Below are 14,532 nucleotides of genomic sequence, written 5' to 3' on the forward strand. Positions count from 1 at the left end.
TGGATCTTTGCTCCAAGCGGTTAAGCTTGATTCTTGAGACCTTAGCTCTGATACCAATTGAAGGTTGTGGTAGGCTTAGAGAAGGGGGTTGAATCTATGCCTTCCTTTTGGTTACTATTATTACCCTTTTAAAACAAATTTACAATTCTAATTCTGTTTGAACTCAGCAGCAGAAATTTATGAGACAATTTATTTTTGTCTCATGAATATCAGAAAACAGAACACAGCAGAGAATAGAAAAGCTAACACCAGCATGTATCCTGGTTCGGTTGCCTTGTGCTATGCAACCTACATCCAGTCTCCTCCACAACTATGGAAGAATTTCACTATAGTTAACAGTATTACATACACCAATAACACAGAATTGACCCAATCCTTTCACACTCAAGTTCTAACCTAACTTGACATTGGCTATGCTAATACCTAACTATACCTCTTAGTGCTAACCCAACTAAGAAAGGGATACCTTACAGGTACAAGATACAAGACACAATTATACCTAAAGAAATCAGAAAACAACTCTAGGCTTTTCTCTTAAGTGTATCTCTCAGACTTTTTCCACTCATGGCTTTTTCTCAAGCTTTCTCACAATGCCTTTTCTCTCAAGAAATTACAGAAAGATAAGCTTAGAAAAGTACATTACAATCAGTAAAACATGAAGGAGATTGACTTCGTCAGCAGCCTCTTTGCTATGTGTAAAACCAGATTAGCAAGCTTCTGATTCAGTTCTTCATACTGGCAGAATGCACCTTTGATTAGGTTACACTATCCAGTTAGTTAAACTTCTTCAAAGAGCTCTCTTAGAACAAAACCTCTATTCAGTGGTTTTCTCTCCTTGCTTTCTGAATGAACAGCAAGCTTCTTTTATCTCCTTGCATGTGGCTGAGTTATTCTTCCAAGGTCAACACCTTGAGCCTTGAGCTTCACCAACCCACAAGCTCACTTTTTCTTCTCAAACATCAAAGTAGAACCTTTACTTCTGACTTTTCCAACTTGACCGAAAGCCATGTAGGAGTAACCGAAATTTTCTTCCAATGGTCAACCAAATCTGAACCATAGAAATGCAACTTGGTCCCCAAGAATCTCCTGTGACCGTGGATTTGTAGCAGTGAAGAATAGAGATCAACTTTACCTTGAATGCCATTTTCGGATAGTGCAGAGAGTTGGAAAGAAGGGATGAAGATCTGATGCATGCAAGATGAGATGGATTACCTTTAACCTAAGCTTGATTTGGATTAGATTTTCTACTTTAGCTTCTGTGCTTCAAGCTTAGATTTTCTCTTTCTTGCTTCTTTGGTTACTGGCTTATGGAGGAAGCTTTTCTTCTCTTTCTTACTTTTTGTGAAGTTGATTTGACTTGGTCAGAAAGTAGAAGAACGTTGCACTTCAAGAGGGAGAAGACTTCAATCTTACAAAAGAAGCCTTGTGAGATGGATACGGGTTTGGATTGAATTTCCATAAAGCAACCCGGTTGGCCCATCAGATCCTTTGGCTTTGTTTCTTTTGGGCTGAGCATGATTATTTACCCATCAGCCTTGCTATATTTTTATTATACCATTTGGGCTGCTTAAAAATGAATTTAGCCTGCAATATGAAATAAATAATTAGCAACATATACTTATTAATTTAAACAACTCTAATTATTTATTTTTCCAAAAATAATATTTGTCGTCACTAATTAAGTTTCACACTCCACTTCGTATATGATTGTCTATCCTGTGGGCCTGGAACATCACCCAATAGCTGCTGGTAGAAGTCCTCGATGGACCGTCCTTCATGGTGCTGCTCCCACTGATGCGTGAGCATCTTTCCTATCTTTTCCTAGTGAATTTGCATGTAATTTATTGAGTTTAATCAAGAATTAATTGTATTTTAGCCACTATGGATGCTATTTTGAGTTTTGCGCAATTCTGTTTATTTTAGGTAGCATTCGGCGGAATTTGATGGAGTTTCTGCAGAACAAAAAGCAAAGAAGATGGCAGCGAGGAGCGACGCGCACGCGTAACGCGCATGATTTGGAAGTATCCATGGCGACGCGTGCGTGTGACTGACGCGTATGCGTGATTTGAAGATATGCTCAGCGACGCGTGCGCGTAACTAACGCGTACGCGTGACTCGCGAAAAATACCATCGACGCGTACGCGTGACTGACACGTACGCGTGACATGCGCGAAGTGCAGAAAAACATAGAAAAATGCTGGGGGCAATTTCTGGGCTGTTTTGACTCAGTTTTCAGCCCAGAAAACACATATTAGAAGCTGCAAAATGGACAAAGCAAGTGGTCCCCACCCATCAGCTGAAGACTTGTTAATTAATTCAAATTTAAATTCAAATTTAAATTCTAGGAAAAGATATTATTTTAATTTTAAAAATTTGATTTTAAATTTATTAGGATTAGTTATAAAAGGGAGAAACTTTCCTTCCTTTGAAGAGGTTCCCCGGAGGTTCCGGAAGACAACATTATTCCATACAAATTTACATTCCATATTCCACAGCCTTCTACTCGGAACCATGAGCAACTAATCCTCCATTGTTAAGGTTAGGAGCTCTGTCTATTTGTATGGATTGATTTTATTGCTTTTTCTATTTTAATTTATGTATAAATTTATAATGAGTAAAGTATCGTTTTTATCCCCAATATTTGGGGTAAGTCCCAAAGTTGTCTCTAACGTTTCAATCGTCTTATTTAAGTCCCTAACGTTTCAAAATTGACTCAATGTTGTCCTGCCGTTAGGGATTTGTTAACAGAATTGACGGCGGGACAAAATTGAGACGATTTTGAAACGTTAGGGACTTAAATAGGACGAAAACGTTAGGGACAAAAATGATACATAAAAATAAATTTTAATTTTATTTTATTCTTCAATAATATTAATTTTTTACTGTACATAGTATTCAATTATTTTTTAATTACATCTAAATAAATTACACTTAATCACATTACTTTCATTTTAAATAAATTTATTTTTTTATAATTTTAAAGAATTTTGATACATTAGAGACAAAAGGTATAATTTATATTTTATTGTATATATATTATCTTTTTTCTTTTCTGAAAGTTTATATACTGGTCATTGTACAAATATTTCATGATAATTAAAAATCTTTAAGAGTAAAATTATAAAAAAAAATAATTTATTTAAAATGAAAGTAATATGATTAAGTGTAATTTACTTAGATATGATTAAAAAATAATTGAATGCTATGTATAGTAAAAAAATGATATTATTGAAGGATAAAATTAAAATTTATTTCTATGTATCATTTTTGTCCCCAACGTTTTTGTCCTATTTAAGTCCCTAACGTTTCAAAATCGTCTCAATTTTGTCCCGCCGTCAATTCTGTTAACGGATGCCTAACGGCAGGACAACATTGAGTCAGTTTTGAAACGTTAGGGACTTAAATAGGACGATTGAAACGTTAGGGACAACTTTGGGACTTATCCCAAACGTTGGGAACAAAAATGATACTTTACTCATTTATAATTTAAGAATTGTTTTCGCTCTTTATTTTATGAATTTGGGTGGAATGGAAGTATGACCCTCTTTCTATTTGAGTTCCTGTAAAACTTGGAAAGGCTCTTTACTTGAACAACAGCTTGAAAACATATTCTCCTAAATTTTAATTATCTGGATTTAACGGGATACGTGACATATAATCCTTTTATTTTTGGATAATTAGAGTTTTTGTAGCATATAAACTGGAATTTGATCATGTAGCTTCTAATTGGAATTAATTGACCAAGGAATTGACAATTAATGAATTTTAGAGGAGACTAGAAAGGTCTAAGGAATTAGGGTCTAGTCACATATAGTTTGCCATAAATTAAATCCTACATAATTAAAATAGTTAGTAAGAAAAGTAAATCCAGAAAAATAGATAACTCTGAAACCTTAACTATCTTCTCCATATTTTATTCCCAACTTATTTACCTGTCTGTCTTCAAACTCTTCTTTATTGTTTAATACTTTTGAACTTCCAAACACTGTTTTTTGTTTGTCTAACTAATCCTATCAAACACTATTGTTGCTTAATCCATCAATCCTCGTGGGATCGACCCTTACTCACGTTACGATCCAGTGCACTTGCCGGTTAATCTGTGGTTAAAAAATCTGCACCAAGTTTTTGGCGCCGTTGCCGGGGATTGACGGTGATTAACAACTATTAGTTGCTTGGTTGTTTAGATTAGGCATTTTAATCTTAATTTTATTTAAATATTGTTTTATTATTTTTTTCAAAAAAAAAAGAAAAAAAAAGAGAGAGCATACGATGCGCAAGCATCGCTGACGCGTACGCGTCAGTCAAGTGCGCGTGAAAAATAAAATTTGACAGAAAGTTGCGCGGGAATGGCGCTGGAACCAAGCCTTTAGCACAAGCAAGCCCACGCGTACGCGTACCCCACGCGTGCGCGTCGTTTGTGATTTTCGCCATCCACGCGTGCACGTCACTTACGCGTACGCGTGACCTGCAAAATCGGCGTAAAAGGTGTTTAGCCAGAGAGTTATGCTGGTGTGGAGCTGGAACTATGCTGGGCGCACAAGCCCCACCACGCGGACGTGTCCCTGACGCCTACGCGTCACTTGAAATTCATACGGTCCATGCGTACGCGTCGCATGCGATGCCCAATTAAACCACTTCAACGCCTGATTTCAAATCATCCACCCCCCAATCCTAATTCTCTCTTGTTATTTTATCCTTTTATTCTTCTTTCATCTTACTATTTATTTTTGTTTTCAGTTGTTGTTTGCTTGAGGGCAAGCAAACCTTTAAGTTTGGTGTTAACGCTTCACTTAAGGGTTTTCTGTTTAATTTTATGGCACTAAGGGAGGAGAATCATCTTCACAAAGGAGCACAACCTGAAGAATAAAACGACCGCTCAGATAACTAAGGTGGTTAAGTTTCTTTCATTTTTTATTTCTTTCCGCTTTTATTATGTTATGTTTCGGTTTCCTGCTACTTTGTTTTGTTTATTGCATGATCTTTTATTAGTAGATTCATAGGTTTTAGTTTAGTTTTTTGTTAAGTGCTTTAATTCTGAAAGATGTCTCATGTATTGCCCACTGAGCTTGAAATCAAAAAGAAAGAACAACAGATATAGTGCATGAAAATTTGAGTTTAATTTTTAGAGTAGTCTCATTTATTCAAATGTGGTGGTATTTTCTGTGACTCTGAATGCATGACATGAACAGTGCATATTTTTATAGTGAATTTTATAAATGTTAAAATTGTTGGCTCTTGAAAGAATGATGAAAAAAGAAAAATGTTATTGATAATCTGAAAAATCATGAAATTGATTCTTGAAACAAGAATAAGCAGTGAAAAACACAAAGCTTGCGAAAAAAAAACAAGCAGAAAAAGCCAATAACCCTTTAAACTAAAAGGCAAAAGGTAAAAATGATCCAAGACTTTGAGCATTAATGGATAAGAGGGCCTAAAGGAATAAAATCCTGGCCTAAGCGGCTAAATTAAGCTGTTCTTAACCATGTGCATGTGGCGTGAATGTGTCAAGTTAAAAGCTTGAGACTGAGCGGTTAAAGTCGTGGTTCAAAGCAAAAAGAGTGTGCTTAAGAACTCTGGGCACCTCTAACTGGGGACTCTAGCAAAGCTGAGTCATAATTTGAAAAGGTTCACCCAGTTATGTGTCTGTGGCATTTATGTATCCGGTGGTAATACTGGAAAAAAAATGCTTAGGATCACGGCCAAGACTTATAAAGTCACTGTGTTCAAGAATCAACATACTGAACTAGGAGAATCAATAACACTATCTGAATTCTGAGTTCCTATGGATGCCAATCATTTTGAACTTCAAAGGATAAAGTGAGATGCCAAAACTAGTCAGGATTGCAGTTGTAAACCCCACTATAAGAAGAGACATGAGCTTAATCGAACTCTCATTCTCATGCAAATTCACATCCTAAGCTTATATTAGTTTAGGTTGCTTGAGGACAAGCAACAATTCAAGTTTGGTGTTGTGATGCGTGAACATCTTTCCTATCTTTTTCTAGTGAATTTGCATGTAATTTGTTGAGTTTAACCAAGAATTAATTGTATTTTAGCCACTATGGATGCTATTTTGAGTTTTGTGCAATTCTGTTTATTTTAGGTAGCATTCAGCGGAATTTGATGGAGTTTCTGCAGCACAAGAAGCAAAGGAGATGGCAGCGAGGAGCGACGCGCACGCGTGACTGACGCGTGCGCGTGACTGACGCGTGCGCGTGACTGACGCGTACGCGTGATTTGAAGATTTGCTCAGCGACGCGTGCGCGTAACTAACGCGTAAAAAGACCATTGACGCGTACGCGTGACTGACGCGTACGCATGACATGCGCGAAGTGCAGAAAATGCAGAAAAATGCTGGGGGCTATTTCTGGGCTGTTTTGACTCAGTTTTCAGCCCAGAAAACACAAATTAGAAGCTGTAGAATGGAGAAAGCAAGTGGTCCCCACCCATCAGCTGACTTGTTAATTAATTCAAATTTAAATTCAAATTTAAATTCTAGGAAAAGATATTATTTTAATTTTAAAAATTTGATTTTAAATTTATTAAGATTAGTTATAAAGGGAGAAACTTTCCTTCCTTTGAAGAGGTTCCCCGGAGGTTCCGGAAGACAATATTATTCCATACAAATTTACATTCCATATTCCACAGCCTTCTACTCGGAACCATGAGCAACTAATCCTCCATTGTTAAGGTTAGGAGCTCTGTCTATTTGTATGAATTGATTTTATTGCTTTTTCTATTTTAATTTATGTATAAATTTATAATGAGTAAAGTATCGTTTTTATCCCCAACATTTGGGGTAAGTCCCAAAGTTGTCTCTAACGTTTCAATCGTCTTATTTAAGTCCCTAACGTTTCAAAATTGACTCAATGTTGTCCTGCCGTTAGGGATTTGTTAACAGAATTGACGGCGGGACAAAATTGAGACGATTTTGAAACGTTAGGGACTTAAATAGGACGAAAACGTTAGGGACAAAAATGATACATAAAAATAAATTTTAATTTTATTTTATTCTTCAATAATATTAAGTTTTTACTGTACATAGTATTCAATTATTTTTTAATTACATCTAAATAAATTACACTTAATCACATTACTTTCATTTTAAATAAATTTATTTTTTATAATTTTAAAGAATTTTGATACATTAGAGACAAAAGGTATAATTTATATTTTATTGTATATATATTATCTTTTTTCTTTTCTGGAAGTTTATATACTGGTCATTCTACAAATATTTCATGATAATTAAAAATCTTTAAGAGTAAAATTATAAAAAAAATAATTTATTTAAAATGAAAGTAATATGATTAAGTGTAATTTACTTAGATGTGATTAAAAAATAATTGAATACTATGTATAGTAAAAAAATGATATTATTGAAGAATAAAATTAAAATTTATTTCTATATATCATTTTTGTCCCCAACGTTTTTGTCCTATTTAAGTCCCTAACGTTTCAAAATCGTCTCAATTTTGTCCCGCCGTCAATTCTGTTAACGGATGCCTAACGGCAGGACAACATTGAGTCAGTTTTGAAACGTTAGGGACTTAAATAGGACGATTGAAACGTTAGGGACAACTTTGGGACTTATCCCAAACGTTGGGAACAAAAATGATACTTTACTCATTTATAATTTAAGAATTGTTTTCGCTCTTTATTTTATGAATTTGGGTGGAATGGAAGTATGACCCTCTTTCTATTTGAGTTCCTGTAAAACTTGTAAAAGCTCTTTACTTGAACAACAGCTTGAAAATATATTCTCCTAAATTTTAATTATCTGGATTTAACGGGATACGTGACATATAATCCTTTTATTTTTGGATAATTAGAGTTTTTGTAGCATATAAACTGGAATTTGATCATGTAGCTTCTAATTGGAATTAATTGACCAAGGAATTGGCAATTAATGAATTTTAGAGGAGACTAGAAATGTCTAAGGAATTAGGGTCTAGTCACATATAGTTTGCCATAAATTAAATCCTACATAATTAAAATAGTTAGTAAGAAAAGTAAATCCGAAAAAATAGATAATTCTGAAACCTTAACTATCTTCTCCATATTTTATTCCCAACTTATTTACCTGTCTGTCTTCAAACTCTTCTTTATTGTTTAATGCTTTTGAACTTCCAAACACTATTTTCTGTTTGTCTAACTAATCCTATCAAACACTATTGTTGCTTAATCCATCAATCCTCGTGAGATCGACCCTTACTCACGTAAGGTATTACTTGGTACGACCCCATGCACTTGCCGGTTAGTCTGTGGTTAGAAAATCCGCACCACCCACCCACCAATGCAGCCACTAACGGATCACCATCAATCATGAGTCCCAACTGGTACGCTACGTCATGCAAGGTGATAGTCATCTCTCCGCATGGCAGATGAAACGTATGGGACTCAGGTCTCCATTTCTCAATCAAAGCTGACGCCAACAGCCAATTATACTCAAACTCCACTGTGTAAGCAACATGCTCAAATCTGGCTCATCTAAGATATGGTATAATCTGCTCAGGCGGGCGTCTCATTGAATTACGTCTGGTGTACAATATTCGAGGTGCCTACCAAACAAAATAAACAAGTTAAAAAAAAAGAGGGTTAACACATAAAATTACAAATTTACATTTCATTACAATATAACAAATAAGAGTTATAAAAGTGTACCACTCGATCAAGTATGCCTGCTATGTGGTTAACCTAATCCTGTCTATAAAGGGTATGTTCGTACCCCAACAGATGTTGCTTCATCAAACTATACTCTAATAAAATAAAATAAACTGAATTTAGTTCCTTTCACATTAACTAAATTTTTATCAGATATATTTAAGCTAATAGTCTATCTTACATACATCTTAATTAGTTTATAAACTTACTAATTAACATGTAAACTAACTACATGATCATATAAACTAACTCTATAATCATACTAATTAATAATTAACTGATAATTTAATTTAACTAACTAGCAATACATAATCCAAGCTAATTACATATTCACCTAATTAACATTTAACTCACAACTTAAATTAATCATTCTGATTAAACTAACTAACAATTAACTAATAAGTTACTCTAACTATAGAGAAATATGTTATAAACAGCAACTCAAATTGAAAATGATAACAAAAGAATATACTCACTTGCAATTAACGACAGAGTAAATAAACAACTTTACAAGGGACAGAAGATGAAAGATAATATAAAAACGACAAATGAAGGTCTCATGGGTTTATATAATACAATAAATTTACTGTGAAATTTATCGGGGTGCAACAAACTCTAGAAATATTATGGAGTTCGCTGGAGGTACAGTAAATTTGTCTAAAATTTAAAAAAAAAAAAAACAATGTATCCTAATATTTAAAGTTGAAATAAGATTATTTTCTTCAAGTCTATATGAGTAACAGTTCTCACATGAATTAGTCAGTGTGGTAGAATTCGTTACATGGATAAAATGAAAATATTGAATTATGTCATGCATTATTTATATTAGATCTCTCTTGTTCACATAATACAGAGTTTTCGTCGAATTATTTTTTATTTGATCTATTCTTTTAATCAGATAATTATTAATTTTTGCTCTACATATTTAAATCATCTAAAATAAGACTCTACCGTATTTATATCACATAACAGTTTATTCTCATTTTTAAAAGAAAAAAAAAAGTCATGTAAAATCATTTTTATATGCCATAAGAGTGACCAATTTTCTTAATCATATAAAATAATTATATTTTCTCCTATGTTAATTTAATTTTTACTGTTAAAATTTTGGTTTATGAATAATATTATGGCTATTGTCATGACATATATTGCAGCACGAAACTTTTTACTATTAAAAATCTGACTAAATTAGAGAAGAAAATTTAAAAAAGGAGAATAAAGAAACCTTAATATAAGGGTAAAAAACTCAAATAAATCAAGCTGAGAAGTTTATTATCCAAATCAGCCAAAACAAAAATTTTTTCAGCAATCCACCAATGACCATTTAAATATAATTCGAATCATATTGATTCGAACTACAAATGCATGTAATTCGAAACAACTTCCTTCGAATTATGTTTGAATGGATATGCATGTAATTCGAATCAAGTAGATTCGAATTAGAGAATGGTAAATCGAATTGACTCGATTCGAATTAGTAGGCTCACGTGACTCTATGGAGTTCGAATCATATTGATTCGAATTTTTCAATGTTGGTGACAGTAGGTAGTTCGAATTAAGTTGATTCGAATTACTAGTGAGTTGCCTATATAATGCTACGTTAGTTGGATATATATCAAATTTTTTTTTTCACATTCTTACTTGGATAGTTGGATATATATCTTATAGTTGATACAAAAGATATTTACTGTATAATTTTTATTTTTCTAAATATATATATATATATATATATTGATGATTACACAATTTTAGAAATATTTAAAAAGTATTATTAAAATTAAAATTATATTTTTTATTATTTGACAATAAAATTAAAAATTAAAAATTAAGGATTAATATTCTGTAACCAAATTTATATAATTAATGCTAAATAAGACAAGTTCTGGCTGTTTTTTTGTCTACCTAGCAATATTAATCCCTAATATTTTTGTTAGGGTACAAATTTGCCACCACAACTACTGGCTACCTAGCAATATTAATCCCTAATTTTTAATTTTTAATTTTATTATCAAATAATAAAAAATATAATTTTAAATTTAATAATACTTTTTAAATATTTCTAAAATTGTGTAATCATCAAAATATATATATATATAAAATATTTTTAGAAAAATAAAATTATACAGTAAATATCTTTTGTATCAACTATAAGATATATATCCAACTATCCAAGTAAGAATGTGAAAAAAAAATTTGATATATATCCAACTAACGTAACATTATATAGGCAACTCACTAGTAATTCGAATCAACTTAATTCGAACTATCTAGTGTCACCAACATTGAATAATTCGAATCAATATGATTCGAACTCCATAGAGTCACATGAGCCTACTAATTCGAATCGAGTCAATTCGATTTACCCTTCTCTAATTCGAATATACTTGATTCGAATTACATGCATATTCATTCAAACGTAATTCGAAGCAAGTTGTTTTGAATTACATGTATTTGTAGTTCGAATCATATTGATTCGAATTATATATAAATGGTCATTGGTGGATTGCTGAAATAATTTTTGTTTTGGCTGATTTAGGTAATAAACTTTTCAGCTTGGTTTATTTGGGTTTTTTTAACCTTAATATAATTATTTCATACAACGATATTTAATTATTTAGCACCAAATACAGACACATAAACGACTAACTCTACTATAAATATATAATAACTTATTACCTCTTCTCCATACATTAGCATCAAATACAAACACATAAACTAACTCTACTACAAATATATAACTCATTGCCTCCTCTCCATACATACTATGACACTATCATACTAAATTATTGGCACTTTAAGCAATATTTATGGCTCCAATTCAACATTTCACCACCTCAGCTTTGCAGTAGGAAAGTACTGCACAAAAAAGAGGAAGACACATGAGTGTTAATTTTAAGTTAAGAGAAAACAAATTTCTTTTTTCTGATTGAATTATTAGGAAATAAAAGGTTTCTTGCATTATTAGTATTTTTGTTGATTTACCTTCTCAACGAAGGAGAGATAATATGATTTGACCTTTTCAATATTAATTGAACTTTGCTCTTGCTGTATAGGTCATATTTGCTACATATTACAAAAATTAATTAGTAATAACCACCATTATCCATAAATAAATAATTAAAATAAAATAAAATAAAATAAAATATAATATTGTTATAATATACTTGAAAATGAGAACCCATTTCAGATTCTCAACATCCTCATCATTCATCAAGTGCTTATATGCTCCTTCCCTATGTAATGCTGCAAAACAAATCATATAGTGTACCAAATAGTAAGATTATGAATTATGAATTAACCATTTGAATAATTGGTTATATGAATTTACAAAATTTTAACTTTAATTAGTTTCTAACTGGGGCACTTACCATAGAATGAATGGTATCTAATAATGAACAAAGCAGCTGAGGGCAGAGTATTGTTCTCCTTTGCCACCTCTATATATAGACAACACCCAAATTTTAGACTTTTATTTGCAATTTATATATGAAATAATTAAATTATATAATTTAGGGTTTGATGTGGCACTTACAAGATACATATAATCATCATATCCCCATGACATCATCACATTATTAAGTCCATATTTTTCAAAATAAATTCTATATTTAGTATTGAATACAGAAATGTTATAGTCTGGATTTTTTTTTTTTGAAATACTGAATTATGAGAAAATGCACATATAAATAAATATATGTTAGTTTGTAAAATTAATTCTCATAACCTTTTTTCTCTCTACCATAACTAAAACTAAAGAAAACAAAATTTAGATAGATTTTTGCCTTGTGATGGACATTGGATTCATCAAATCTGCAACCAATTGGGAATATGTCACCTGTACATGTATAACAAAATTGGTGAGTATAGATTAAATAAGAAATTTCAAACAAGAATTTATTTATTTATTATTATTATTATTATTATTATTATTGTTATTATTATTATATGAAAGACAAGACTTCTCTTTTTAGAAAAACTTCTCAAAATCTTCTTCATTTGTTAATGAAACTAATTTTATATTTAAAAGCAAATTCAATTCTTATTAAATTTTATATATATCATGATGAAAAATCACTAACCTACAACAGCCCATTATAAAAATCTCCCGAAAATAGGAAGTAGAAGTATCTTTTTAAGATCTGTATCTAAATAATTTGATTAAATTAATTGTGACATAATAATTAATTAACAATGCGTGCAAGTACAACATTGTAAATTAATTTTCAAAATCAATTATATTAAAGTGCACCATGGATGAGGGCAGTTAAGTGAAGCCAATATTCGTTGGGATAATTTTTTTTATAGTTTCAGTTGTTTGTAACAAATGTTGAATTTGAGGTTTATCTAAGTCAGGATCACTTTCATCCGCCACTTCATTTAGAAGTTCACAATATTTTCATATGCTAATTTATGCTTTACTCAATTTTTCATACTCCTCTCTCATTTTCTTCACCTGTATATAAAAATTTAAATTTTTAATATATTTGAAAGTAAAGTTAAACATGTGATAAAAAATTTTTTGTAGATTCTTACGAAATTATAGGATTGATAAGTGGCATCTACTCAAATAAAGATGTTAAAAATATCTTCTTATAAAGATTCTTATGTTAAAAATGTGTTTTATTTATTTAGCTACATTTAAAAAAAAACACTTTTATAACATATCAAAATCAAATCTTGCAATTTATTATTTAATAATAAAAAAAAACATCTTCATATAATAATAATAATAATAATAATAATAATAATTTAGCCATGTGCCCGATCTAATTAATTTTTTAGTGACTATTGTATCTATTTCTAAGAGCCAAAAATATTATTTATTTTGTGTGAACGTCGAAGTGCAAATAAAATTGGGGGCGTATCATGGCGTTATTCCACAACAATTTAATTAAAATACTAAGTTTCAAATTAATAGTTGTATGTACCTTTTTTTTTTTGGTGTACAATAGTACCTTTTTATTTACTTTAGAATTGTACCTTTTTTAATTTGTTTGGAATGTTTTTCATTACCACAATCCTTTTTTTGTACACAATTCTATATATCACATAAGAATTCCAAAATTGGTGATTTGAGGGGCCTGGGCTAAATATTAACAAATGAATGTCACAACTTAATTGGCTTGACAAAAGACTATAAAGAAATTTAATCCCTTGTTTAAAAAACAAAATTGGCCCAAAAAATACACATTGAGAAAAATAAAAAGAAAATGTAAAGTAGAGAGTCAATTTAACGGGTTTTTTTTGTGAGAGTCAATTTAAATTTAATTTAACTAAGAATTCGGACAAATCATCTTTGAGAACATAAATATTAAAACTATTGTTCCTATAATATGTTAAAATTCCAAATATTTTATAAAAGAATATTAAGTTTAATATCTGGTACTTTGATCCTTGATGACTATAAATTATAATGGGTGAATGGGTACAAACAGTGAAAATAACAATAATTATTATAATTATAAGGTGATTTTTTTTAAATTCATGCCAATTTTGTGGGTAATTTACCCTTACTTAGGTGTCACCATCATAGTCATTGATCAAGAAAAGTTTTCAAAGTTTCATTAATTGATTTATTAAATGTTTTCACACTGCATTGTATTCTATGTTATTTATATTATACCACATAACCTATATGTACTCCAGGTGCAATGTGCAAATAGTTAAAATTTAATTGATATTTCAAAATTAAGAAGTTTTATTCTTAATTCGTCGAAGCCAAACTCTCGTTGGAAGGCCCACTGCTTCTTCCTCTACCCCATTCGCCTGTATGCTTCAGTGACTCACTGACAGGGCTAAGCTGATCCGAAACCGAAGACGTTGCCTACTGCTTCTTCTTCTAGCGGCGACCCACTACAAAACCCTCTC

General features: G+C 31.3%; 1 pseudogene; it reads right to left on the reverse strand.

The window, feature by feature from the left end:
* Positions 1 to 11,490: 11,490 nt before the first annotated feature.
* Positions 11,491 to 13,209, reverse strand: LOC107606805 (inositol oxygenase 1-like; annotated as a pseudogene).
* Positions 13,210 to 14,532: the final 1,323 nt, after the last annotated feature.

This window comes from Arachis ipaensis, chromosome B7, assembly GCF_059453495.1.
Source record: "Arachis ipaensis isolate K30076 ecotype BB chromosome B7, ASM5945349v1, whole genome shotgun sequence".
Lineage (NCBI taxonomy): Eukaryota > Viridiplantae > Streptophyta > Magnoliopsida > Fabales > Fabaceae > Arachis > Arachis ipaensis.